Consider the following 27,499-nt stretch of genomic DNA (forward strand, 5'->3'; position numbering starts at 1 on the left):
TAGGTCAAGTGTGATGCGAGTAACTTAATGTCAACGAAGCCTGAGCCGCGTGGCATTGACGTCCAGTAGCATTTCGCGGAAGCCAATCGCATATGCCTCATTCTCTCAAAGAACGAAAGTGGTGGTCGACACTTGTCATATCGAAGCTCTCTTCTTCTGCATGCTGCAAGCTCTTATTGAAAGCTGCCCCACGTAATGTTTTTCATTCTTATTTTCCAGCACGTTTCGACAGTTTTCCAAAGTGTGGTTTCAGTAACTATTTTCTGTTGTTTCTTAAGAAAGGGGAGGACAGGGGAGTTCTGTAATGTAGTATTTGTGCGTTAGAGTCCGGAAAGAGCAAATACAATAATGCTCATTTCAGCTGTATTATGGCAGAAACAAACGCGCTTGAGGATATTGACTGAGTGCTCGGAAGCGGAAATTTTATCTTGCAGGTTTTTTACCACCAGTGAAAGTAGTTTCACAATAGCGTGCATAATAAATGCGAAGCATTTCCTAGCGAACTTCAGCGACTTTGAGGGTATCTATCTATCTATCTATCTATCTATCTATCTATCTATCTATCTATCTATCTATCTATCTATCTATCTATCTATCTATCTATCTATCTATCTATCTATCTATCTATCTATCTATCTATCTATCTATCTATCTATCTATCTATCTATCTATCTATCTATCTAGCCGCCAACGACTTTTATCTCTCCAGGCCGTTTCGATAGTGGTATCGATACCGAACTTGGTATGGCATAACATGACTGTATGAAAAACATATTTGGCTAGTAATAAGATGAAAATCATGACACGTAAGTCATGAATGTCATGATTTACATTTCATGGTCCTGCAGCTTTTGCAGTGGTTTCGTTCACATGGCATGTTGCAAAACCAGTATGGTATGGCATGATTGCATGTCGAACAGAAATGACAGACCCAAACATGAGAGTAAAGACCTGCGTGTCATGTAACAACATGGCACCATGCCACGTTCATAATGAGCTCATGGCCGTTTTGCTAGCTCCACATATACTAAATTTGGTATCACGTGACGAATGTACACTACAGATCCAAACATGATATCATGACATGGAAATCATGTACGGCATGATTTAATTCCAGCTCATGATGCTCTGCTGACTTTAAAGTGGCATACAAACCTTTCTCATTCGTGCATCGCATATCATATATTCCCACTGTTCGTGGGATCTGTCAATCTTTTTTTGATCGCGAAATACAAAAGTTGCTGTTTTATTTTTTACGTGGTGCTATTTCAGACAGGATGCAGCTCACACCATTAAGATATTCGTATTTTCTAAACGTTCTAATCAAATATGAGTGTTTGAGGGTTGTGGGGTCATGTGGGACGCTGGGGCGTGGGAGGTTCTAAATTTTTCTTCAACATTGTTTTACTCGACACGACTCGTATTTCTTTTCATTTATTTGTACTGACTTTGCATTTTTGAACGCACGAGAAAGTCTTACCTTTTTATGTATACCTCGAACACTAAGCGGCGTTTGCGTCAGCATGAGACGCTGATGGTGCGCGTCTGTTCCTTTCTATCGCTTTACGAGAGGCGCGCCCAATCAGAATACTACCCGTAACGCTAAATGTGCAGAATATCCAGCCCTGTATCTTATCTTTCAGTTCCAAGAAAAGTTGTCGCCGATTGTAGTTTTGTCATCAACGCGAACAGAGTTTACCGAAAGCGCATCTCTGCCTGGAATGGCTGTAATGTTTTGTACAAATATTTTAAATAGAATTACGCGTGATTGGATTGAGAAGAGTTAGCTGTGAGCCTCACTGTGTATAACATAAAATTTGTAGCTATCAGAATCATTGCTCAGCGTTTGCGGTAAAACTGTGACTTTTATAACTCAAATGCGCAGAACTTACAAAAACAAAAAAAAGCGCCGGAACTTCACAGAACGCGCAGCAAAGCCACTGCGAAAGCCGGAAGAACAGCCCTTTAGAGCCTATTTGAAACACTCTTGGGGTAACTGCTACACGTACACCTGCAGGGTACCCAACACCATGACAATCATACATTTTGTGTAGTGGGGAGGCATTCACTGTACCAACCTAAGTCATTCTTCAGAGAATCCGGGTACCCACTACACATTTGCAAGGAATTCTGTTGCAAGTTCTCCATGATGTAGCTGACGACGAATAATTATGGCTGAAGCTTTTCTAATAGATTCGGGCACTCGACAGCATGCTCGATTCATAATTTGCATTGTGTGGCACCTGGTTGTTCCTTGGCTCTTTTAAGCGCCTTAGTCACTCATATTAACACGACTCTGTTTTTGGTCATCAAATCTGCCTAAGGCCAGTTTGGAACGAATTGTTAAGCACTGGTGTGGCTCTGTGGTAAAATACTGGGCTGGCACGCCGGGGTTCCCGGTTCGAATCACATTGTGTCCTTGGTGTTTTTCCGGCAGTCTACCACTACGGCGCACGTAAGCCTTGTAGTGATCTCATAACAGCTTGCGCAGTAGAAAAAAAGACGGTCCACCCTGTACAGAAAAGCAGAATGTCCGACGAGGCTTGGCCATGACAGCATTCGCCACTTAGAAAACCGTCAACTGCCTTAATAAAGCTGTTTACTACTACTCCAGATGAATGAGAGGACATTAGTTCCATGAAATAGATAGGAGCCGGAACTACATTATACTTGTCACACGAAGCAATAAAAGGTCAAAAAACACCAAATTATTTTAAGAAGGCAGCTTATTACGGCTAATATGGGGCTTAATATGGAGTGACTGTTCGGCCTCTATAGACTGTAACTACACCCGCGAGCATAGAGGGGCTGCTTCTGCGCACTTGCACAGCTTCAAACGGCAGCTGAAACCGTGCAATTGTCTTGCGTTGCTGAAGAGCGGTAATAAGAAAGCAGTGGACGTGCCCGGACGTGGAAGGTGAGATACGTGTCTACATTCTTGAGTGCTCCGTATACTTCGTATTCCTGCTTCCTTTTTCTTTTTGAGTAGAATTTCTAAGGCTCGAACCGTATTGCATTTCCTCCTTTTTTCAGTTTGTTGCTTTTGTAGGGTGCACTAATGCTGACGTTGATATTGCATTCTCCACTGCGATCTCCAAAGTTGTGCTTTTTTCCGACGACCAGGGCCACCATCTCAAAAGTCGAAACACGTCAATCACTTTCTTTTGTACTCAACAAACTATCACACAGACGGTTGTCTCAACGAACTATCACCCAGACGTATACTTTTTTTGGAAGCGTATGATCAGATTTTTCTTGGCGTATCAAAAGGCATTTGTTAGCATACGATCACAAGTGGCCCTCTATTACAACAAATTGACAACTTAATAATATTTCACCGTTCTCACTTGGCTGTAACGTGTTGTGTTTTATACGAGTTGTGTTGTAAACCGCTTAAGTGGCCATAGTGCGTTTCCTGTCACGTGGCCATAGTGCGTTTTTCTATTGTTTACTGGCGCTGTTTCACGTTAGTGTATGTACATTTGCTCGACGTGAAGAAAAATGAAAGGAAACATTTGGTCCTGATCGCATAAACGTTTACAAAACGGGACGTAACAAATCAAATAAACAACTTCGTCCTTTGTGTGGGCCCCTTCTGTCAAGCTTTACAACAATTAAAAAACAACTTTCTCTTTTATACGAGAACTAAATCGTGTAGTTGATTTGTTGGAAGCCATTATCTTTTGTATCTCTGCTGAAAGAGAGCTCCATTCATGTTGACCGCAATTGCAAGCTGTAAAGAAAGAATAGAATCTCCAAATGAACTTCGATTAGGATAGTAAACAAGGCCGCCTGATACCGATGTATTATGAAATGCACCAAATTTTTATTTACAAACTGAGAAAGAAGTTGAGACAAGTGTCCACTGCCAAATAAACTTGTTAATCTGCAACAACAAAACATGCAAAACATTCCCGCAAAAATTGTGACCTTGTATAAGAAAGCCGCTCTAGGAACAGCTAATTTGTATATACTTCTGAACCCTACAAAACAAAGTGCTCTGCCACGTTTTTTTTTATTTGGGCATAACACACACAGGGTTTGCCCGCGAGGTAAGGCAAAAGGAAGACTTAAATCCCCTGACTAGGCCGTACCTCGCAGGGGAAGCAGAGACAGCGGATTCGAAAGTTGCAATTTCACTAGAACACAATAAGTCAACATGAACATATTCACTAGTACAATAAGAACATGATCGCTAATTACAGTAAGAACGTAATGACAGTAATGATATAGTAACAGCAAGAACTTAATCACTAAGCAACAAGAACATACTGCAGTGATCAGTAATGCTTACTTACAGTAACCCTTAGTACCAATGCTAATGCAGTAACCGAAGATATTAACATTTACACAACACATTCAATTCCAAAGCAAGAAACATGTTCATTATTGACTGTTTAAATTGATGAATTGTTTTACAACTTCTGGTTATTTTAACAATATTAGGATACATATTACATAAAGACATAGTTTCATTCTCAATGGTTTGCATACCATAATTTGTCCTGGCCTTCTTCATTACTAATAATGTGCGGCGTAAACTGTACCCTGTGTCTCAACAGAGGTACCGGTTTGAAAATGTCTCAAAGTTGCTGGAAACTTCTTTAAACAGCCGAATGCAAATCTTCGATCTGTAACAGTTTCTAATGTTAAGGATATTGTAGCGCATCATTAATTTAGAAGACCCAATGTATTGATTTGATGAGTTAAGCAAACGAACAGCTCGACGCTGTAGTACAGCTAGTTTTTCTATATCGGTTATGTTTTCGTTCCCCCATACTAATAAGCCATAGCTAAAATGCGAATGTACAAGTGAAAAGTACAGTTGTCTGACGAACTTGACAGGCAGATAGCGTCGGATTCGTCGTAGTAGACCAATAGAGCCTGCTACCTTGGTGCGGACCTTATTTATGTGCTCTGACCAGCTTAAATTTTTGTGAAATATAACACCTAGAAAAGAATGGCTTGTCACATGCTCTAGTTGCAATCCACAGTATAAAAGTTTTACATCGTAGGTCATTTCTTTATTCTTAGAAAAAAAACTGTAAACTTTGTTTTCTTCGCGTTTAGGTTAAGCTGATTTACAATTAGCCATTGGTGAAGTTCTTTTAACCAAGAATTTTCAGTAACTTCTAGTTCCTGAAGGTCAGCACCAGAAAAAAACACATTAGTGTCATCCACGTACCAGATGTACGCGGATGTCAGGTATCCAGAAAAAAAATGAATATTTTCCTTATCAGCAAACTGGATCAATTTGGAGTCTGAAAGATATCGTGCTGCACTTACAAAGTAGCCCCACATTGCCAGACAAGATGGAAGGTCAAAAGAAAGACGGAGGTTTCAAGCGATGAAACACTGGTGAAGAATAAATGCTTGCGAAGCCACTCTTTCGCCGTCTGAAGGGATAGAGGGCAACACTTTTACATGCCTCTAATGAAGCCTGTTCATGCTCGCTCTTCGTGAGAGGGCCAGTTGGCTTCCTGTGGAGCATGCTTGTGCACACCTTGCTCACTCTTCCCTTACTTAACAAGTGGAACAAGTGAAGGACATGCTTACAAGAGAACGAAGTCGGGGTGACAAATGTCTCGCCATTCTTGCACAGTAACACAAGAACACAGGGTCTCACGACGTTCTTTATCGTAGGCTAAGACGACCTATTATTCAATAAAGCCCTCACTCCTTACTCCTTCACCACTTCTTCTTGCTGAGTCACCAAGTTCTTTCCAATACTTTTGATTACGCAGTAGTCTTTTTTGGCGTAATCAGCATCTATTGGTTTTAATAAACTAGTTTTAATAAACCGTTAACGCGCTAGCTACTGCTAATTGCGTTTCAATACTTTCACTTCACTGTTAATTGCTTGTAAATACTTTCAAAGCTCGATTGCTTTGATTCGGCATATTTACTCTGACGTTCAGTTTCCTTCTCACATTATCACATTGTCGGTGCTGGTGCTGCTGCATACGCCGACGTTCACTTGTGCAGTAATAACGTTTTCGACCAGACTAGTTGGTGGAGATTTGTTGCAACTAGCACAATTTGCACTTCGATCCATAATAGCTTAGAGCACACTATGACACACGGACGAGAAGGAGGTATATAAAACGGTGTCTTTAAATGGAGGAGCGAAGGGGAAGTACTGGTGCGTGAATATCAATTTCCGCATAAATCTGTCACTGAATATTCGCCGTGGCAATGTTGTAATTTGATTGATATGCGACTTCGCCGTTAAATTGCTGAGAAAACACCTTTTCAAATAATCTGTTTGGTTTGTCTCAGTTCAGCACTTTTGGGAGTCACGCTTTTGTTTAAAAAAAGGCAATCAAAATGATGTAGCGCAGTAGGTCATTACAGCTTTGTGCATTGTTCTGTGTAAGCAGCCTATCTATATATGTGAGTAAATATAGGTTAAACGTAAGTTCGTTCGACTGCGTTATGTTGCTGGGGACATTTTGCACAGCTCACAACAACTCTTAGGTTTAACGAATTTCACACTATGCATAAACTTAAGCCATCTCCAAGTGATAAGATTGCAGATAATACAGGGAAAAGGCGGAAAAGAAACGCCGGAGTAAATACAGAAATAAAAGTACAGTGTCTGACGAAACAGGCTCCGCAAAGATGTAAAACTCATCTTTTATAACATTAACGATGTCATATTTTGATTTCCTCGCTGACGAATAAGTACCCTATAACTTCATTGGTATAAATTCTTGTTTACCAAGTTGCTCGAGAAGTTAACTAGCATACCTACTCAAGTGGTTCTCGGAAGCTTCGTAAACGCTACTCAAACGCATCATTCAAATATCGTGCATTTAGTGCAACAACAGTTCCTCAGTGACTTAGCGAAGCCCGTGGTGTGAAAAAAAAAATAGAGAAATATTGCAGTCAAAGCAACAACTAAATACATCCCAGACTGAAGTTTTTGTGGGACCACTAGATCGAAGCTGTGGTATTCGAGATTGCTCCTCGTCGGTCTCTATTGAGCGAATGAGGCGGCTTGGCAGCAAACGCGACAGGGAGCTGCAAAAACGCAGAATGCCAGTGCCCGCTACTTCTGCATCAATGAAGGCACCTTGTTTGGGAAGCATCGGCATCTATGAGTGCTCCCTATTGAAGCATCGAGCCGACGCATGAGGATGGCCTTTGATATTGTGCTAAATTCTTCGAAAAGTTCGTGGTAAGCACACTTTTCTACTTCCAATTTTACAAAAAATCTTGGAATCTTCAAACGTATTCAAGTGGTGCATTTAGGAATACTTAATTTGGTGGTTTTGTAGCCTATTCCTTGGTTGTCGTTGGGCGGTATTTATTTATTGACCTTAGAAATGAAAAAAGCGTAAGAACACGTCAAAAACAGATCGCGTATAGAGCATATAGAGGGCTTACCTTAAGTCAATGTATTTTTGGACGTACCTGCACGTCCTTTCAAAGAAACGTAGTTGAGATGATTGCCTGATAATGTATGCTCAATGTTTTCGGCAGTTTATCTGGATGAAGTTAAGATGATCGCGTATGCCTGGTTAGGTGACGTTCAATGTAACCGTGGTCAATAAAAGCACCAAAATATATTACATACAAACTTATTATGAAGACTTGTCAAATTGTTATAATAAGGAAACTGAAATGTAGAACGCAAGCCGCTGTGATTTTGGTAAAATACCCATTTATGTTATAGTTCGAACAATGTAGCGCTTGCATTCAAAATAATTACTCCTATTGAAGTATCAAAAAATGCGGCTAACAGCTTAGTTCTGTACTGTAGCTATGGTCACCGGTAACGCTTTTCTGAAATGAGCATCTAAAATTTTTAAAAATATATTGGTAGCATCAAAAACCTTCGCAGTATTCTCTGCACTATAGGATTCAAAATGACATGAAGGGCTGGAAACGAGAAATCTCAATAAAAGTGCACGATACGTCTAAAACATAAACAAGAAAAACACGCCGCAATATAATTGGAAACTTGACTAATTAGTGGGAAAACAACGGACAAGGTAGTCAGACAACAGACAGAATGGAGCGTGTAACTTCATCTTGAAGTTGAAGTTGAGGCTTCGTCCTGTTCTGCGTCTCTACCTATGCCATTTAAGCAGTAGGTCCGTGTACTTTGCTTGCTTTAAATCAACGTTGAATATTAAACATCTGATAACATTCTTCATGTTCAACCAACGTCTTTTTAGGTGAATGAAAACGGCGTAAAAAATTGGGTGCAAGAAAAATGATGACAGAAACGGCTGCACTGTCGTTTCTGTCTTCCTGGTTCTTGTGCTGCGTCTTTTGCTCTGTTTTTGCTCGGCTTTATTTTACAAAAAAAAAACACCCAGCTAAGGTGGATACCTTAACTATTTTAGAAAGACAATAGGAACAACAAAAGTCAAAATGAACATCAAAGTTCAAAACACGGCTCTTGTTATTTCTCGGGTAAAGCGCTGTGCTGCTTGCCAGACATGGTTGCTAATTGATTGCTAATATCTGAGAGAACTTGAAGACAATGTCAAGAAGAAAAGAGCTTAATGTATTTATGCGGAAAACTTCACTGCCACGTATTTCTGCAAACGCTTAAATTGAGGAGTTTTACATTTAGTGATCGCGGAAGGCAAGCCCATAAAAGTGACGCTCAGTTTCCCTATATGCGTTAGCAGCAAAACTGTATTGCTTTACGTATTTTCTCCGGCTATGTTTGTTAACGTTTGCAGTAGCTTATTTCAAACTTTGTACTATTTATTTTCAACAAAAATTTCTAATTAGTGAAATGTTATGCACAACGATTTTTTTTCTATCCGTCTTCCAATGTTGGGGGCACAGTTAGCATGATAATCTAGATGTAACGCTTTCAGCTGTTCTTTTGTTTTTTCGAGTTAAACTACAAAGTTGCTCATTGGGGCCCTTCGCAAAGGTTTACAATATGTGTATTTAGGCAGAATTAATGAATCATTTAGGGCTGCTCCTGTGAAAAAGAAATTATTCTTTGGACGTTATCTCCCTTACCAAGAGCTCCGTAAGACTGAAACTGGACCAGAGGATACTCTCATTTGTACCGCCTATAAGGCTGCCCTCGGCCTACCAATGGCCACATCACAGATCGGCTTTTTGCCTTGGGGATCTACAACACCTTCGAGCAGCTTAGGGTCGCGGTCCTCATCTCGCAGCGAGAAAGACTTAGCCTTTCACCCACGGGTAGGGAATATTACGTCGCTTAAGATATCCTGCACGGCCCCAATACAGTGACGAGGAACTAGTGCCCCTTTCCGCTCGTGTCCATGCTCAAATTCATATCGCTCCGATACCGAAAAACATGAATCTGTTGTACCATGAACAGCTTCACAACGCCAGCTCACCAGCTCACCTTCACGACGGCAGCTCACCAAACAGTTCAGAACGGACCCAGACAGGCTCTATGTGGAAGCAGCCTGCTGCGCTATCCATGTCTTTTCGCTGGCTGCTGTTGGTTCGGTACGCAGCCCGGGTTCATTCTACTGTGCGTCAGCTAAGACAAATTCTGTGGGCACGACGGAAGCCCTTGTGGTAGCACTCGCCATCAAAACTAAATACGTTACGGGACCACATTCTTGTATCCTCATAAACTCTCAAATAGCCTGTCGATATTTCACTAACGGTCAAGTACCTGCGTGCGCCGCCCGCCATTTAGGTGCAACACTAGACCAGGAACACTGCATCATATGGTGCCCTGGACATATAGTAGAAACGGGTAACGATAGGGCAGACAGTGCAGCTCGAGCTATCACTCACCGACCAACCGTCCCTCGTCCAGATACCCGTTTGCTACTCCAGGCTCCCCACACTTCTCGAGGTACAAGCGTCGACAACGACGCCGATACTCACCGCCCCATTCTCGGCTGAGTGTAAAAGAAGCACATGAGTGGCACCACCTACAGCCAAATATAAATCTGCACCTGCGTTTAAAACATGCGATGCACCCAACCACATACGTGGGTTCTTGCCCGTGGTGTGGAGGACAGCCAACACTTGCTCATAATAAATGAGAATGTAAGTTAAGGCCAGCCAAAATAATACGCCTCAGATTTCGGTGAAAAAGAAAAGTTGGCCGCGTATCTCCCTGTTAATCTGCAAATGTCTTCGAAAGATCATAGTCTTTCGTGTGAAGAGAGTGAACAAAACATTTATTTCATGTTCTGCGCAAGAAAAATAGCGAATGGTATTCTGGAGGCGCTGCGTTAGAGTGCCTCGAACGTGCAGCAGGTGGCGAACGAGCGCATTAAGTCGCATCACACGCGAGACATGAGTGTCATCTCACAGTTTTCTTGGAAAACGAAGCGCGTGGCTCTGAGACGGGTGTGCGCGCCCGTCTTAGAGGTAATAAGGTGTAGAACGCAATGCGACGGGTAGGTGCCACCACCGTGTCGTCTTGGAAATGCGTTGGAAACACTCGCGTTTTCGTGCAAGCGTTACATTGTCAGCGCTGCATGATAAAAGGTACGGTCCTTATAATTACTTATGTATGCCTTTTCTAGAAAAAAGACGCACATACAGAATATATACGTGTTGTTATTGAGCCCCAGATATGCGCAATAATTGCTTTTTTAATTGACAATCACACAAGTATTAACGCTGAACCTTGAGCAACATTGGTGGGTGCTGTGGATGGGGTCAGCCATTTGGGGCGTCGACTGGTGTCTTTCAGAGTACCCGGTACCGTTAAGGGTAGACAAACAGACAATTGTACAGATAGGCCAAAATGTTTGCGTTGAAGGTCCCCAAGAAAGACTATCGTCTTCAAAATTCCCGATGTAGCAGTGAGAGACCTTGCTCGCAAGCGAAGAAAAGGAGGCCGAAGTGGTTTTCCTGGACCAGGCGTGGCGGGCGGCTGAGGCCAGTGGAGCCCTAGGCTGGACTGGGGGCTCCACCCATCTGCTTCTATTCATTGATTCATTTTTTCCTCTGCAATAAATGTTTTTCCATTCTATTCTTTGGACCACCAAAGAAGAACTTGCTGCAATTAACAAGCAATTTCATTCAAATTATTTCGATAAATTTGTTTGCCATCCTTGTTTTATTTTAGTCTTATGTTCCTTCTCAAATTGCTAGTGTAGAACACAGGGGTCCATTACGTTTATTTGCAAAAACCTTCAAACGCTTCAGTGACTCTTCTTTTATGGTATGGCGCTATCCCATCCTACTGTATTTGAGGGCATAACCATCCTAAGATATTAACGCAGTATTGTTAATATTCGTGAGAGAAAAATTTAGAAAGAAGCAAATAAAATAAAGAATAAAAATGATTCATCACATTGAAAATCGAAGCCGGCTGCGGCAAGCAGGTGTCCTACCACAAAGCCACGATGTTGCGTGTAACTGCTTTGGAAAAAACACACTACAGAAATGCCCTAGAGTGGAAGGAGTCTTCTTAACGCATTTTGTTCGGCAAGTGTCACGACGAAAACAAGCCCATTCGGCGATTTGTAGGCGTATTTGGAGGTCATCAAACTACGTTAAAAAAGACCTGGATAGCACAACCATTGCCACTTAAAGCACACAGGAACTCTCAAACAGCTGTAAAACTAAACAGCTATGTCCATCTAGCCGAAAGCATATCATGCCTTTTCAGGGGCGTTGATCATGCAAACAGCAAATTGTAGATAATTTGCTGCCATCTGTGAGGCATTGTTAGACTCTTTACGGCCTCCGAGATGGCGAGCACCCGGCGTGTGTCATGAACGACATGGGACTCTTGCTTTAGATCACAAACCTGTACGTACCAGTCGCGCGTGCACGCTGGTACAATCTATATACTGTGTGTGTGTGTGATAGAGAGAGAGGGAGAGAAGGAGAGACAGAGAGAGAAAGGAAACAAATTAACGAGTATACACTTAGCGTTTGAAGGGTGCACTAGTGACCGAATTTCGCTATCGCGTTCAACTCTTAAGGTGAAGCTTGAGAGTCCCCCAATTTTTGTATAACCCTACCTTACCACTTAATAGTGTCTGTTCAGCAGTTCACTGAAGAAACTTAGTGGAATGAATATACAAAATAAGCTATATTCAATAAAGTGTGTTTTTGAGGGCGTTTAGGAGAGCAAATCAATGATTTTCACACCAAAACGGGATAAAAATGCAATCAAAATCATCGAAACGCTGTTGAAAATATGAGCTTTCAAACACTATCATTATAGTTATGCAAAATCATGAAATTTTATGAATTACCGAGTTTGTGTGTACAAACTTTGGCTATATTCTTGCTTGTGTGTTTCTCTTCGTGATCCTTGGGAATAGAATGGAATGAAAAAACTTTATTTGATGAAAAAACTTTATTTCATCCCCGGGAAAAATTTTTGTTTTTCATAAGCACTCTTATAAATATTTTATAAAAGAATTGGAGGCGTTGTATTAGTCCAGAATTGTTCACTAAATTTTGCGTCTTTATTCTGTCTGAGATATCGCATGCTGTTCGTGTCACGCTTGCAGTATAATCGTTCGTCCAGCTCCCGTGGCGTTTATTTATTCTTTTCAATTCAGTATATTGATCGCTTGAAATTCTTAAACTTCATGACAAAATTGTAACAACCAGGTGCTTTTTCATCACCTGTGTACTCGACAGAAAATGTGACACGACACCTTTTAATCTAGCCAAAATCACTTAGGTAACCTTTAGAAACGATTGACAGTGTCAGCCTTCTTTTTAAACATCGCCTTGCGTTAAATGGCCGTATCAGGTTTTTTGTGAACATACAAAGAAAGTGTAGTCCGAGAATTCAGATTTATTTTACTGTACGCCATTGCTTCCACCCATAAACCGTAGACGATCGGAGTATAATAGACGGGTAAACGAAACTCGTGTGACAGGGGCACATCAAATTAGCACTTGCCAGCGCCACTCTTTGTGCAGGAGCATGAATCCCCCTTAGAGGCGGTCCTATTTGACCAATCAAAAAGATGCATTCGCCTACTACGCTGTTCCGCACAATTGGTTGTCGCTGGCCGCGTTGCTTGTTCTGCCTATGCAGGGAACAGGAAACGGTTCACTTTGAGATAGAGTTGCTTGCGACAGACTGGCCGACCCAGAGACCTTTAAGTGGCATTGTAATTGTAGGACTTCTGTGCACCCCGACATACGTTTTAGCGACATTGTAATTGTAACCCTTCCGCGCAGGAGTCATGCAGAGACCTTTCAGTGGATTTGTAGTTATAGGTATTCGAAGCACAATAGAGCAGTCAGCATACAACGCCCCGGAAGAGTCTTTTAGAACGGAGCTTCGTGTTACGGCCTGACCGAACGGGGAAGACAAAAAAGCGAAGAACAAATCAATCGTTGCTTGTCTTGTGAGTACCTTTTCGCAGAACGGTGGCAACAGAAGAAGGGCACGTTGGCTGCAGATTACCTTGCACAAAATTTATATGCGCCCTTCAGCAGTTACCCTCTCATATTGTGACGTCAACTATCACCGTGTTCTTGAGCCAGCTGACGATAACCTTCCGCTTTCATTTTCTTAATTGCCCAACTAGAGTTCAACTAGACACAAGTGACGTTACTGTTGTGTAATGTATGTCTTCTTGCGTCACTTTCGTAAACGTCTGGTTTTCAGTACAGGGATCAGCATGAAAGCAGTCTTCTCGAACACATAAAATAAGTTATATCTAGAGCGGCCAAAAAAATGAGCCACTGTTGGACGCTGCTGAAAATTGTTATGGGTCACTTACTACTGATCTCTCCTTCAACATTAAAAAAAGCATTGCACACATTCTCATACTGGTAATTCGCAACTGTTGTATCACTCCCACAAACTCTAGCCATTTTCTTGTGTGAGCCTATAGTGGGCATACACCTGTTGAACAAAGCTAAAAAAATGTTTTTTTTTTCAACCACTCTAAGACCAGTACATGGAAACACTAATTTATATTTTGTTTGCCAGACACAAAATATAGTACGTGAGACTCTTGAGACATGAAAACCTCAAATGACAGCGCATTTCAAATATTCCCAAACAAAGAGCATCCCGGGCAGAATCTGCAGATCCCATGCAACGTATTTATGGCAGGAGCTTGTGTCAACCAATCAGTAACATGATGCAGCAGCGTGTTTTGAGGGAGATGGAGCGCGAGCATGATACGTCATGAACCATTTTGTGAAGCGTCGAATCACTCGATGTCACGCGTTGAGTGGCCAGAGGCCGACAGCGTCAGAGTCGGGTGCTTCTTTTCATACACACGGCTGGTCTATAGCTTTGTGGCGCTGCATGAAATCAGGGAAATTATGTGTTGTCTTTTAACAGCTTCCGTTGTCAGGGCTGCAAATCTCTACTTCGACCTTATGGAAACGAGTGTACAAAGAAGTTCAGGGGTGGTAAATTCGTGCACAACTCTGACCTCATTCGCAACGCAGAAAGAACGCTGACGCAAGGACACCATAATGAAGACAATTTATTATTTTTGGAGACCGTTTTCGAATCACATGCTCTAAAACGGCGGAGTTGAAGGATATTTCCACGTGTTTGTTTTGGTCAGTATCATCCACATCGATCAATGGGAGCTTTTTGATGTCAAATCTATCTTTGTAAACAGCTTGCACTGGTTTCAATTTTAAAGATACATATTTGTATACTTACCGTTTCTTATGAGTGATAAAGCTGCGCTTCGCGAGAAACACTTAATCGCCGGTAATCTTTAATTACCAAGGCAACTTAAGGGTACGTGTGCGATATTTCAGATCTTTGTTTTAAATATACTAGGTGTTTTATGTTTTAAATTTACACGGAGTTTTAAAAAGCGTGTCTGAGTACTAAAAATACATGGTTGACCCCTCCGTCATGGGCATCGTTACAACGTGTGCTTACACAAACAGTTGAGTGTTTACTCTAAAGTTTTTGTCGTTGAGCTGGGGGAAAATTATTTCGGTAGTCAAGTTGCGACATAACACCTAGTTTAAATATTAAAAAAAAGTATCTGAATAGTACAGTGGCAGCTCTTGATGGTTCATTTACTATCATTTCATATATCGAAGTAACAGTCTGAATTCAGTTATCAGCTCACGTGTTAGTGCAATGGTGCTCATGTTTGCCAGAAAAACTCTTTTGCCAGAAAAATTTTAAGGCAACGCAGATTAGGCAGTATCATCGCAAAAAGGACTCCGTACATCACAAGAGTTTTAGACGGATGAATTGCTTACTGCGACTCTCTTTTCAATGAATTCCAAAATATTTTTGGCATAACGCCAGAACACTTTGCAATTTTTTCACGCCTCTGAGAATAATCAGGGAACACTATAATTTATTCATATATTGAACTTCATATTTACCCGTGCTGGCTTTTAATATGCTCCCAGCCTTCTGTTAAAAAAAAGCAAGAAAAGTGATACGAAAAGAAACAGAACGCAATCGCTGAGCCAGCAGCCCGATTATGAGCACCCAGTCTCCTACAGTTGCAGCAAGCGTGCTGCGGGGCTTTATTCTTTATGATCTCTTCAGACTTCTTTGGTATGAAGAGCGAAACTAAATTGAACCGATGTCCTAAATCTCATTTTCGGCTACGTTTCCGAAATAATATGGCAAAACGAAAGGAGTCAGGAACTTCAGTTTCTTCAAGAATCATTTCTTCGATATGTTCAGCTCGCTTCGTAGGGTTTTTACATTAGTGTGAGCGAGAAAGCGTGTTCTGTACTTTTTTCTGGGTGAAGCAGATCTCGCAATAAAAGCCTATTATAGCGATACGCCTGGAGGAAAGACCCTCTCTGCTTTTCCGCAGATAAAAGCTCCTATCTCTGCGTCTTGTGTATTGCATACTTATACTCAAGCTTCTTTACTTTTCCAACTTTTTTTGCCAAAAAGTTTTCAAGGACACGTGCGGCTTCCTGTGGGGTGGTTTATTACGTCGTGCAGAGATCTTAGAGCTGAGAGGCTCATTGGAAGAAAAATGTGCCGTACTATTTCTTTATTATAAAACAATGAGATTTACGTATCTTGAGTAATTGAACACCAGCGCTATACTTACTGAAGAGGAGAATAATCATAAAGAGGCACTGTGTTTTTTAAAGACGATAGTCTTTTTTGAGGACCTTCGATGCAAAAATTTTACTCTGTCTGTTTGTACATTTCTCTGTTTGTCTATTCTAATAACACAGGGTACTTGTAACAGCCAACCCCATTCGTAGCTGCCGCCAATGTTGCTCAAGTTTTAGCCTTCATACTTGTGCAATTCTTAATTAAAAAACAATTAGTATGCATGTCTGGGGCACCATTACAACGCCTATATATTCTGCATGTGCGTACTTTACTAGAAAAAGCATACATAGGTAATTTTAAGGACCACAGCACTTATCACGAGTCGCTGACCATGGAACGCTTGGACGAAAAGGCGAGTGTTTCCAACGCTTTGCTAAAGCAAGATGGTGGTGGCACTGGCTGCTGTAGCGCTGGCATTACTGGACACGAAACGCACCACGGTGTACACCGATTCCCGAGCGGCCGTTAGGGCGTTCGCATCGGGATTGATAGCCACAGAGGCAGCCAGAATTCTCCACAGCAAACCCCCCTCAGACGTTATTCATCACATAGTCTGGTTTCCCGCTCACATGGGACCAGACGTACTGCCGGGTCACCTGAACCCAAACGAGATAGCCCACGACTGTGCGCGAGGTTTCACAAGCCGCGACGGGGTGGTCTCTCGGGTGGGTTCGGGAGAGCTCGTCCACAGTGATCCTCTCGTTACTTTTCACGAGATAACATCTCATTACAGAGGAGAGCGACAGGCTTTTCCCTTTCCCCATCATAAGCTCCACAGATCACAAGCAAGCACGCTCCGCATGCTCCAGACGGGGTCTTACCCCTCTAGGGGCTTTCTGAGCATGCTTCATCCGGATATTGATCCACTTTGCCCAGATTGTGGTGAATTTTGCTCTTTGAGTCACATGCTCTGGCAGTGCCCTGCGTTACAGGATTTTAAAACAGAAGAAGACTGGACGACGGCAATCACAGACCCCAGACAAGACGTCCAGCTTCAGGCTGTCCAGAGGGCCCGTGAACGAGCGGAGAGGCATGGCCTCTCTGTTCCGACATGGGACTAGCCAACGGCTGGGTGGGGACCTACATAGTTGGCCCGCTGCCTTGCCTCTCAGGACCAAATAAAGTTGTTTGTCCTGTGGTGGCACCTACCCGTCGCCTTGCGTTCTGCACCTTATCACCTCTGAGACGGGCCAGCACACCCGTCTCAGAGCAAAGTGCTTCGTTTTCCAAGAAAACTGCCAGGTGGCACTCATGTCTCACGTGTGACATAACGATGTGCTCGTTCGCCTTCACTATAACGCAGCGCCTCCCGAATACCATTCACCAATTTTCGTGCGCAGAACATCAAACAACTGTTTTGTTCATTCTTGCCGCACGCAATACTATTGTCTTTCGACGACGTTCGCAGATTAACATGCAGAAACTGGGCCAATTTTTAGGAGTGAAGATTTAGCTTTCAAGTTTTGATCTTGTGCCATGGAAGAACATTTACCTTTTATGCTTGCTTCTGGCAACTCGGAATGCATAAAGCTGTAGGTCAACTTGCCTTAACGCAATGGCCTTTTGTTACTTTCTCAGCAGCGTGCCCCACTTGGAAGATAAACTGCAAGCTCCTAACGAGAACGCAAGAAATAAAACAATTGTAGGAGTGCGTTTGTAATAAACTATCCACTGTGACCAGTTGTGATTCGGCAGCATGCTTTTGCAATATGCTTCAGAAAGCTGCTTAAGGAGTTGGTTAATTATTGAATAGCAATTAAATAGGGCCTCTAACTTTTATTCGAACAGCTTATGTACGAAAATGGCTTCACTGCCTGAGTAGTATACTTGCTAGACAACTTCAGTTTATTTTGTTCATTGAACGACTAACGTCGTAACGTTTGAAGACGTTTTTACGTGGAAGAGTTTCCCATCAGATAGATTAACTGCTGTTGAAGCAGAAAAGAAATAAACGAGCTCAGGTGAAGACAGAAGTCGAAACGATTACTGGCTGGCGATTTAGTTCCTTGGCTGATTGATAGTTGTCTTTACAATTTGGCGCCGAAATTTCTCGCATGGCCACGCCTCCTTCACTGCACGACTCGAGGATATCTTCTAGCGCTTCGCTCTGTGGGCGGCGGCCATTGAAAGACGATAATTAGTGATCGGCGTGGATCAGTCTTTTACGTCTAATCCAATGAATCGCCTCAAGATCCAGGGATCAACTCGACCAGCCTAGAATACGAATCTTCTACCGAAATAACAGGATCTACTGACAGATTGTACTGCGGACAAGCCTCAACTGATTGGTATTTCTGATGTAGTGAAGCCTTGGGACAAAAAAAATGACTTGCACCTTTGAGCGCCATCTGACGGGTCATCGCCAAAAAGTACGCCGCTCGCGCTGGAAGTCCATGCTTGGCTGTGACATCGTGCCGGCTAGCAACAGTGACCTCTCGAAGATTAATAATCTGTTCGAAGAGCACCCACCTGACGAGGAGCTGAAAGCGGAGTACACAGCGCAGGTGTAGTATAACGACCAAGCTATCAGCATTTCCGCCGAGATTCGATGCAGACTAGCAAGCATGAAGCGCTGGGATTATACAGTGGTGACTGCTTCTCAGAACGCAATCACATCAACTCTGGATGCTCCGACCAGAATTGGTCTAAGACTGCCGGACCTTCGCCTGTCAACATTTAGAGGTGACATTCATCAGTAGTCAGCTTTCTGGGAGCCGTCCAAGTGAACTGTTCATCTCAAGAACGTTCAATCAATGTCGAAGAAATTTTTTTTCTTTCTATGGCATTCTATTGCCGGTGAAGTGGCAGCACAGATATTCAGGATTGTGACTCACGAACGCTTTTGCGCAGACGTCATATAGTTACTGAAAGAATGCTTTTGAGATCGGAAAGTAACAGAGAAGCACCACCTGTCAACACTTCGCAATCTTCCGCCCGGGAAGTTAGGAAGTGAAATTGAAGTCTTCAGGTGACTTTAAGATACTGTATAGCTAACCATTCTATGTCTTCCAAGACTAAACCTACTAATGGTAACCTTTTTTGTGATGCTAATCTATATTTTGCAAGAGGCTTTCCCATACGAGATTGTGTTAGCATACACTAATAAAGTGAAGCCAGACGCTGAAAGACTGAGTCGCCTCGTCTCCAGCACTGGCCAACGCCACCCCGGATGCAGAGTTGAAGAAACTGCTTACCTCTACACGTATTGAACTAATGAGATCTGGGAGCCATGTAAGCGAATCGCGAAATGACCAGTGGATGAAAGTGCAGTGAGCACGCAAGGCAGCCGCACCAGAAACACATCTGCGCCACACAGCACGGCTTACAACGGCAGCGAATGTTTTTTTTCTACACATCAAAGATGCATGACACACGCACTTGCGTTGTCAACATATACATACCTTCTAAGATAAAAATTCTGACTGAGAACAACCGCTTCTGCAAATGCGCATCTCGTGGTTATCAGGCACGGTCTTGCCAGATCGAACGCACCTGTACAGAAGTGTTACGGGAAGCACGCTGCAGGTATGTGCGTGCCTCTCTACAGAAAGGAAATAGCAGTTCAAAATTTCATCAACAAATGCTTCCAGTAGCACACGAGGTAGGGTCTCCTCGCAATCGGTTATACTGTGCAACAAAGTTTTTTCCAACAGTTGCGAGAGAAATGGAAGTGTACTAGCAGTCCTTTCACGCCTTCGTCATTAAAAATAGCAGTTAAAGGTAGGTCCGAGTGTCGCTCTCTTGAGGTATAGTTAACAATGCTTCGTTACCGAAGATCTCACCTGGATATTATTTACAGGTACTGGAAGATGTCAAGAAGAATGATGTCAGGACCCCATCAACACCGACTAGCAAAGTGGCTGACTTTTCTTGTTGGTGGTGCACACTTAAGGTTAACAACATTAAAATAACACGCCCCGCCGCGGTGGTCTAGTGGCTAAGGTACTCGGCTGCTGACCCGCAGGGCGCGGGTTCGAATCCCGGCTGCGGCGGCTGCATTTCCGATGGAGGCGGAAATGTTGTAGGCCCGTGTGCTCAGATTTGGGTGCACGTTAAAGAACCTCAGGTGGTCTAAATTTCCGGAGCCCTCCACTACGGCGTCTCTCATAATCATATAGTGGTTTTGGGACGTTAAACCCCAAATATCAATCAATCAATGAAAATAACACACGGCGGACAGGAAAACGATTGAAGAAGCGCCCAAACCGGGTCACATATTCACAAGTGCGCATGACAGAAAAAAACGAGTGCACACGTGGCAATGAGTTTCGTTTGCGGCCACAGCGGTAGCGTTTGCTTACGTTTAGCTGGCTCTCCCAGCGTTCGGTTTTGCAAGTTTTCTCAGGACTCCCATACACGTGACCACGACGTCATGGTTCCTGCACCGTCGGCAACTAGTTCGCTCACGCCTTGGCTAGCCAGAAGTGCGGAAATCAAAGATCACCACCAGAAAGTGGTGCCGACACAACAAAAAAATGAAAAGTATACACTGCTTTCGTCATTGCTATTTTCAAGACCACTTGAACGGGTTCTTATGTCATCGGTTGTCTTTTCAACCCCATCACTGATGCCCACGTTGTTGCAGGTCATATTGACCACGAACGTATAGTACTAAAGATTTTTATGCTGCCTTTAACTTTCACTCGCGACTACGAGGCTGAATCAAAACAGCGTTTATTTATAGATAATAATTATGTCGCGCAGGCATCAAGAAACAATTTGCAATATGCGAACTTTGCAAAGCTGTGTTGTTATTATGCAATTTCCTTCTCAGGGGCTCGTCATATTGTAGTTTTAATGCACACGCATTCTTCACGAGAGTGGGCAGTTATATTTTTTGTAACATTCAGTTTTATTGGTTTGTAGCTTTTAAATTGAACAGTAAATGTTTATTGCATTATAAAACACGCTTGTACTAGTTTATGCCTTTCTAATCAGAGTCTTTTTCGAAGGGCAGTATTTATCGCAGGAATATATAAAACAAAATCGTGCATAACAACCAGTTTTTATCGTCTGTGGCGTTCTCAATTAATAAATCAAGCTTAGGTATTTTTTGCGTAATACAACATCAATGTAGTTACCGCTTCTACTATTTGCGTACCTTCCTATGCATCTATGTAAAAAATTCAGCTTCTGTGTACATTTTCATAAAGCTTTAAGAAATCAAAATTCTGTGTTCTAGATCAAGTGAAAAACAAAACTGTGTGTATTTTTCGTAGCAACAAAGCTGAATAATTCTTCCTTAACTGCACTAAAGAACAACTCTAAAGATGCAGGTTAATAAGTCTTTTTATTGCTACCAGAGGATAACAAACTGACTGAAAAAAAAGATAGTGTCCTAAGGTACTGTTATTAAAATAAAGTGTACTTTGATACACTAAGCTTAAAGTGCCGTGCATGAAATGTTATATTTTCAGGACAGCGAGAATGCACACGAAATCTCCTATGTATTTAATCACAGTAAAAAAGGGAAACAAAAGGACAACAGGAGCCACTAACGCAGTAATTATGTTTTGTCTTGTTGCTTAATAAAAAGAACACGTAAATATCTCCCTGTTTTCCGCAATTCTACCCAACAAGTTTAATTATCAAGGTACATCATCAACTATCTCTTACACACATGACCTTAGAAAATTGAGAGTACAAAGAAATGTCTTTGTTCACAACGGCCTTCTTCCGGAGGGTAAAAGTCTATAGAGTTATTGGTCATGAATCTGTACTTCTTGTGTTTTCCTTGCTTCGAACAGGCAAAAATCAAAGCATGAAAACAAAAGCGAAAAGCAACATCAAAAAAAATTTTTCGAGCTCGCACATGGTACGTGCGCACAGAATGAATGAACTGTAAAGTTTTCACATTACTTCGACGTCAGTGGCGACGAGCAGCAAGAAGAAAGAAACAGCGGTAAGACACTGACGAAGTACGTCACCAACAGTTCTCTGGTGAATGTATCGCACTCCGGGGACTTAAAGGTTCGTGTTTAGAGGTCAAAAAGAGAAATGTCGATCCAACAAACTTGACGAAAATCTACTGGCACTTGCCTTTTTTTTATTTACTGGGCCGTTTGTAGCCAACACTCACGTCATTTTGTAGCTTGGCGCTGTTTTTGAAGAAAAACCATTTGTCGCGAAACAACTCCCCAGATGAAGGAGCCGTATATCAAGGCCGTAGTTCAGGCGGTGAAAACAGATAGTGGTGGCACGGATAGGGAGCGTGGGACAGGCACAAATCACAGCAATTTATCTAATTTTTCCGCATTAGTTGTGTGCAGTTCATTGGATTGTATATAAGTATTCTTATATGAGCGACCTTCAGTAGTTCGTTGCATCCGCATTGTGCATCTCAATGTCTAAAAGCTAGAAAATGGCAGACTTAGGGACAACTTTTCAAGGCCAGCTGAAATCAATGAAAAATGCGTTTTGTGCAGTGCATTCTTAGAAAAGAAAAGGCAATACGTGAGACAACCTTATTGCTTAAGACCGGATAAGGTCGAAAAAGTCAGCTTCCATATTGTGCATCTTAAATAATAAAGGAAACACAAAACAAGAGGCTGTCAATTAGACTTAGACTTATAAAGTGCCACAGTTGAACAAATTATAATATGCTGGATGTGAACATTTTGACAAAATCTGACTGGCTGGCACGAAACCTTTAAGTGGCTCCAGCGAAAGTTTCTGAACGGGGCGACGATTCTGAACCAATTGGGTCTCATTGTTTCTTGTAACCTCTCTTACAGTTCTCATTTTGGTTGCGTTGGATGCTCTTGCATCTCTACTTTGGACACAGCTTCCTGTGCGAGCCGTAAGTTTGTAGGTGGTGTTCTGAACGTGCAGGGAATCAAGAGGAAGCATTGTGCAAAGATACTATAAAAGAACGCTGTCGAAATTGAATATATGGTCGTGATTTCTACAGTGCTCGGTAGAAAATCTGTCCACGACTTCGTTTCTTCAGTAACAAAAGCTTGTACGCTGTATATACACGAATGTCAAAAGAGCATGTGAGAGGTATGGTTACTTGTCGTTACTAAAGTGTATGTTATCTATTGTTCATCTCTTTCACTAACATAGACGAACACCAACACGCGCGGAGTGACCTAAAAACTATGGCGGAAGAGTGAATAAAAAAAAGAACTTCTAGTCGTCGCGTGATGGTGATTAAAATTCCATGACAGAAACAGCACCTGCAGTCTAGTTTTGAATTGTTTGCTGCGAACTCGATACTAGAATCAGCCCACCCAAGTTTAATGGCTACGTTCACTGCCTAACACTTCTCTAAAATCTGCGCTAATCAAAAATGAGGGAATGAAAATGCCTTTTCTCTCCCTTTTATTTCTTAAATATCGGAAAAGACCACTTAGGGCATCGTGAGTCCTTACGCTGAAGTCATAAGCTAAATTGATACATTTACTGAATTTTCTTTTTGCGTAGTGGGAAAAACGCTCCACCATAACACTTTTTAAGCTTGCCGTTATTAACATCAGAATCTACGCTAGCTTTCATGGGAATCAGCTGTTAGTTTCCTTTACATGCGTTAATCATTTTTTATAATGCCACGTCCCTTTCCTCAACTTTTGTTATCAGCCCGTTACACTACGTTCAGCGAAATCCGCGCCTACGATGTCCGAGAAGCTTCGAGGCTTTAGTAGATCGTTTTCATAAATTACGGCCACTTCGGGAACGTCACGAATTATTCGGGAACCTACATCGCCACTTGCTGTAACGCTAGAGTATTTGATGGCAAGGGTATAATTGCCGACACGATACATCGTGAACGTATTTACAGTGCAACTCCAGAAAATACAGACAGGGAAGAAGCAAAAGAGAAAGAAAAGACGGCGCTGACTCACAAGTGTTGTTTATTAGATAAAAACGGGTCGAAATGTATGTATATAGGTACTGGCAGCTTAAGTATGGCAGAACAAGAGAACAAGAGGTGCACCGAGGTAGCCTTGTCACACGTATGGCGATAATCAAGACTGGCCTAAATACCTTAATTCTTTTTCATGCAGTTAGACGGATGGTTCACTAATGCCCTTGCTACCCTTGATCTTAAAAGGATATGCCTCAGTGGTTTCCCTTGTTAGTTGGTTAAGATGCTTGAAGATGATGGTGGTTCTCTCAAAAATGGGACGACAACCGCATGACCTGCAATGTTCCGGTAGATGAAGTTGTGCGACCCCTTGAACAGATAACTCATGCTTTCAGCCGAACATTCACACATCGTTTCGTTTGTCCCACGTACTCCCTACCACCCGATAATAGAGGTAAATACAGTTTTTTTTACGCATGCGATGTACTTGTTCTTATGATTAACAGCGCATCTCCCTTTGGCTTGTTTGTTCCTCAGCGCATTATGAATTATCGGGCAATTGCGACCTAGCTAATTTTGGCGGAAAAAAGAACGTCGATGGCATACCCTGAATTTACGTTTTTCAGCCCATGCGCCAATTGGTGTACACAAGAAAAAACAGCGCTTTTTCTTTTTTCAGCACATTTTCATTGACCTCCTCTGTATTTCACGAGCTTAACGCTCCGAACGATCGACTCACACACAGAAGAAATCCCCTTGTCGGGATACCCGGCACCCACTAAGCGTTTTACCTGTTTATGAAAAGCAGTATTCGACACATGCACACAGGATTTCCTGAGTGACACATTTAGGATTCTCTTTGCAGTCGCTCTCTTCACAATCTTAGAATGGCCACACTTGTAGTTTAAGATAGGCTTCACTGATCATAAGTCTTATTTCCAGCACACATAATTTCTACCAAAGGTTAGGTTTAGGTCCAGAAACTGTAGCTAGTAATTCGTACAGACCTCATGAGTGAAGGCGAGACCTATACCTTGCTGGCTAAACAACTTGAAAATGTGATCAATGTCCTTATAGTGAATGTCATTGTGGGAAAAAAATACAAAATTGTCGTCATAACGAAAAACGGCACTGCAGCACTTACTAAGGTGACCCTCCAGCTGCCTGTCAATGTAGCCTAAAACAATGTCACTAATGATAGGGGCCACGCACTACCCTACGCAGACACCGAACTTTTAAACATAAAGAGCCCCCACCACGACACAAACTTACTCTCCAGGTAAAGCAACAAAAGTTGAAGAAATGATTCTAAAAAAATACCGCAACCGTCGATGAATAATTCTTCATCGTTGTCAAACACAATGCAGGCTTTTACGCATTTCATAACCTAGCAATGCGGAAGGAAATAATATAAATTTTCCACGTCGACGCTGAAGGCATTACGTAAGCTCATCGAGTTATTTTTCAGGTACTCGCACACAAAATCAGAATTCGGTATGCGGAAAGGGTCAAAAATATTCAGGAGTGCTAGGTTCCTTTGCAGAAAACGCGAAACATCTAACTGCCAGCTACCTTTTTCCGAGACTATAGCCCGGAAAGGCATGTCTCTCTTGTGCGATTTCATCGTAAAGAAAACCTCTAACTCCAGGTTTTTCGTCCTCTTTACGCTGGCTGCCAAAGTTGCACATTCATTCCTTCTAACAGAGAAAGTGATCGGTGTTTTATTTCTGTGGCCTTAACACTGACACGCCTGAAAATTTTCTTAGATGCTGCCTCACTCTTCTGTGAATAGGCTTCAGAATTCATAACGGCAAAGTATCTTTCTTTGTCGGCTACTAGTACATGCAGTTTGTTTTCATAACGAAAATCAACTAGCGGCCTTAGCGAGTCCGTGCCGCCCCGTGCCTTTCCCGTTCTGGCAATGGTATCAACACAGTCCGAAACACCTCCTGAACGTTCATCCTCTTTGGCACACTTTGAGATCGCCCTCGCCGTGGCTACCTTTTCAAAGGGATTCAGGCGAGGTTCGAAGCAGTACTTCAGGCAAAGTTTCAGCGCCATCTAGTGTTCCTCCTGTATAAGCGTTGCACTAGGTTTAAGTACATGGCCTTGAACCAGGTTTCCTTTCTTCTTCACCAAAAGCGTCGGACGTACAATGCGCCAGAGAAACTCGCTGGTGAATTCGACCGTGTTGCACGACTGTCTGTACCAGCGTAAACGCAGGTAGTGATCCAGATGACTCGAGCAGCAATATGAAGTAGGACCTTAAGCATCCTAACTTGTCGCCACCATTCAGACTTGAGAATATTGCAGATCCTTCGCCAATGTCTATCCGAAGGTTTCAGCCAACCACACAACAACTGCACCTTGGCTGGGAAAATTCTCTGTCCTTAGTAGGGAGTACGTGGGACAAACGAAATGATGTGTGAATGTTCGTTTAAGGAAGCACGAGTTATCTCTTCAAGGGGTCGCACAACTTCATCTACCGGAACATTGCAGGTCATACGGTTGTCGTCCCATTTTTCAGATAACCGGCATCATCTTCAACCATCCTAAATAACAAGAGAAATGACTGAGGCATTTCATATTAAGATTAGGGGTAGCAAGTGCATTAGTGAACCGTCCGTCACACTGCACGAAAAGAATTAAGGTATTTAGGTCAATCTTGATTATCGCCATAAGTGTGACAATGCTACCTCGGTGCACCTCTTGTTCCGCGCATGTCGGGATGTAAGCTGCCAGTACCTATATATATACATTTCACCCCGTTTTTATCAATAAACAACAGCTGTGAGTAAGCGCCGTCTTTTCTTTCTCTTTTGCTTCTTACCTGTCTGTGTTTTCTGGTGTTGCGTTCTAAATAAGTTCACGATGGATTCTAACTAACTGGCCGAACTTATCGTCTTACTGCCGACAAAATTCGAAGCGTGTCAGTTGATCGATGGCTGATGCTCTGTTCGCCGCAAGCTATCAGTGCAATTGTTTTACTGTTATTTTTCATGGCCACAAGTTCAGCCAGAATAAACAGTTTCTTGTTCGACGTGGAGTCTGCTCCCTTCATTCACGTTGTGACATCTGGTGGAGATGCTGCTTTGTTCATGTACCGGACACTTCCGTCAAGCCGTGAACCCAGCCCACATCGCGAAGAAGACACCAACGCTAGCCACGAGTACCGAACAAGCCGCTGGCAGCAGGGTTTACCTGCGGAATACGGGCCTCTGCAAGACAAGGCTCAGAAGACCAAGGCCATGAGCTCGACCACAGCAACGATGACAACTGCTGCGCCACAGCTCGCGATCGTGATGCAGCAACCAAGGGATCCATAAATTTTCCATAGGTCGTCCTTGGAAGTCCTGGAGACCTGGCTAGAGACGTTCGGCTGATTGGCCGCCCTCAATCACTTGGACGGGCAAGAGAAGCTCGAACGCGTCTACTTTTATCTGGAAGACACGGCAAGGACCTGGTTCGAGAATCAGGAGTCTGCCCTTCAAACGTGGGATCTTTTCTGCGGCCTATTCTTGCAAACGTTCGCAAGTGTCGCACGCATAAAGAAGGCCGCTGCGTTGCTGGAGACTCAGGTGCAGCTTCCCAATGGAAATTCCACCATTTTCACGGAAGAAATGACCCGCCTTTTCCGCCACGCTGACTCCAACATGTCCGAGGAGAAGAAAGTCCGTTTGTTCATGCGAGAGGTAAAGCACGACCTCTTCGCTGGG

Source organism: Rhipicephalus microplus, chromosome 6 (assembly GCF_043290135.1).
Source record: "Rhipicephalus microplus isolate Deutch F79 chromosome 6, USDA_Rmic, whole genome shotgun sequence".
Lineage (NCBI taxonomy): Eukaryota > Metazoa > Arthropoda > Arachnida > Ixodida > Ixodidae > Rhipicephalus > Rhipicephalus microplus.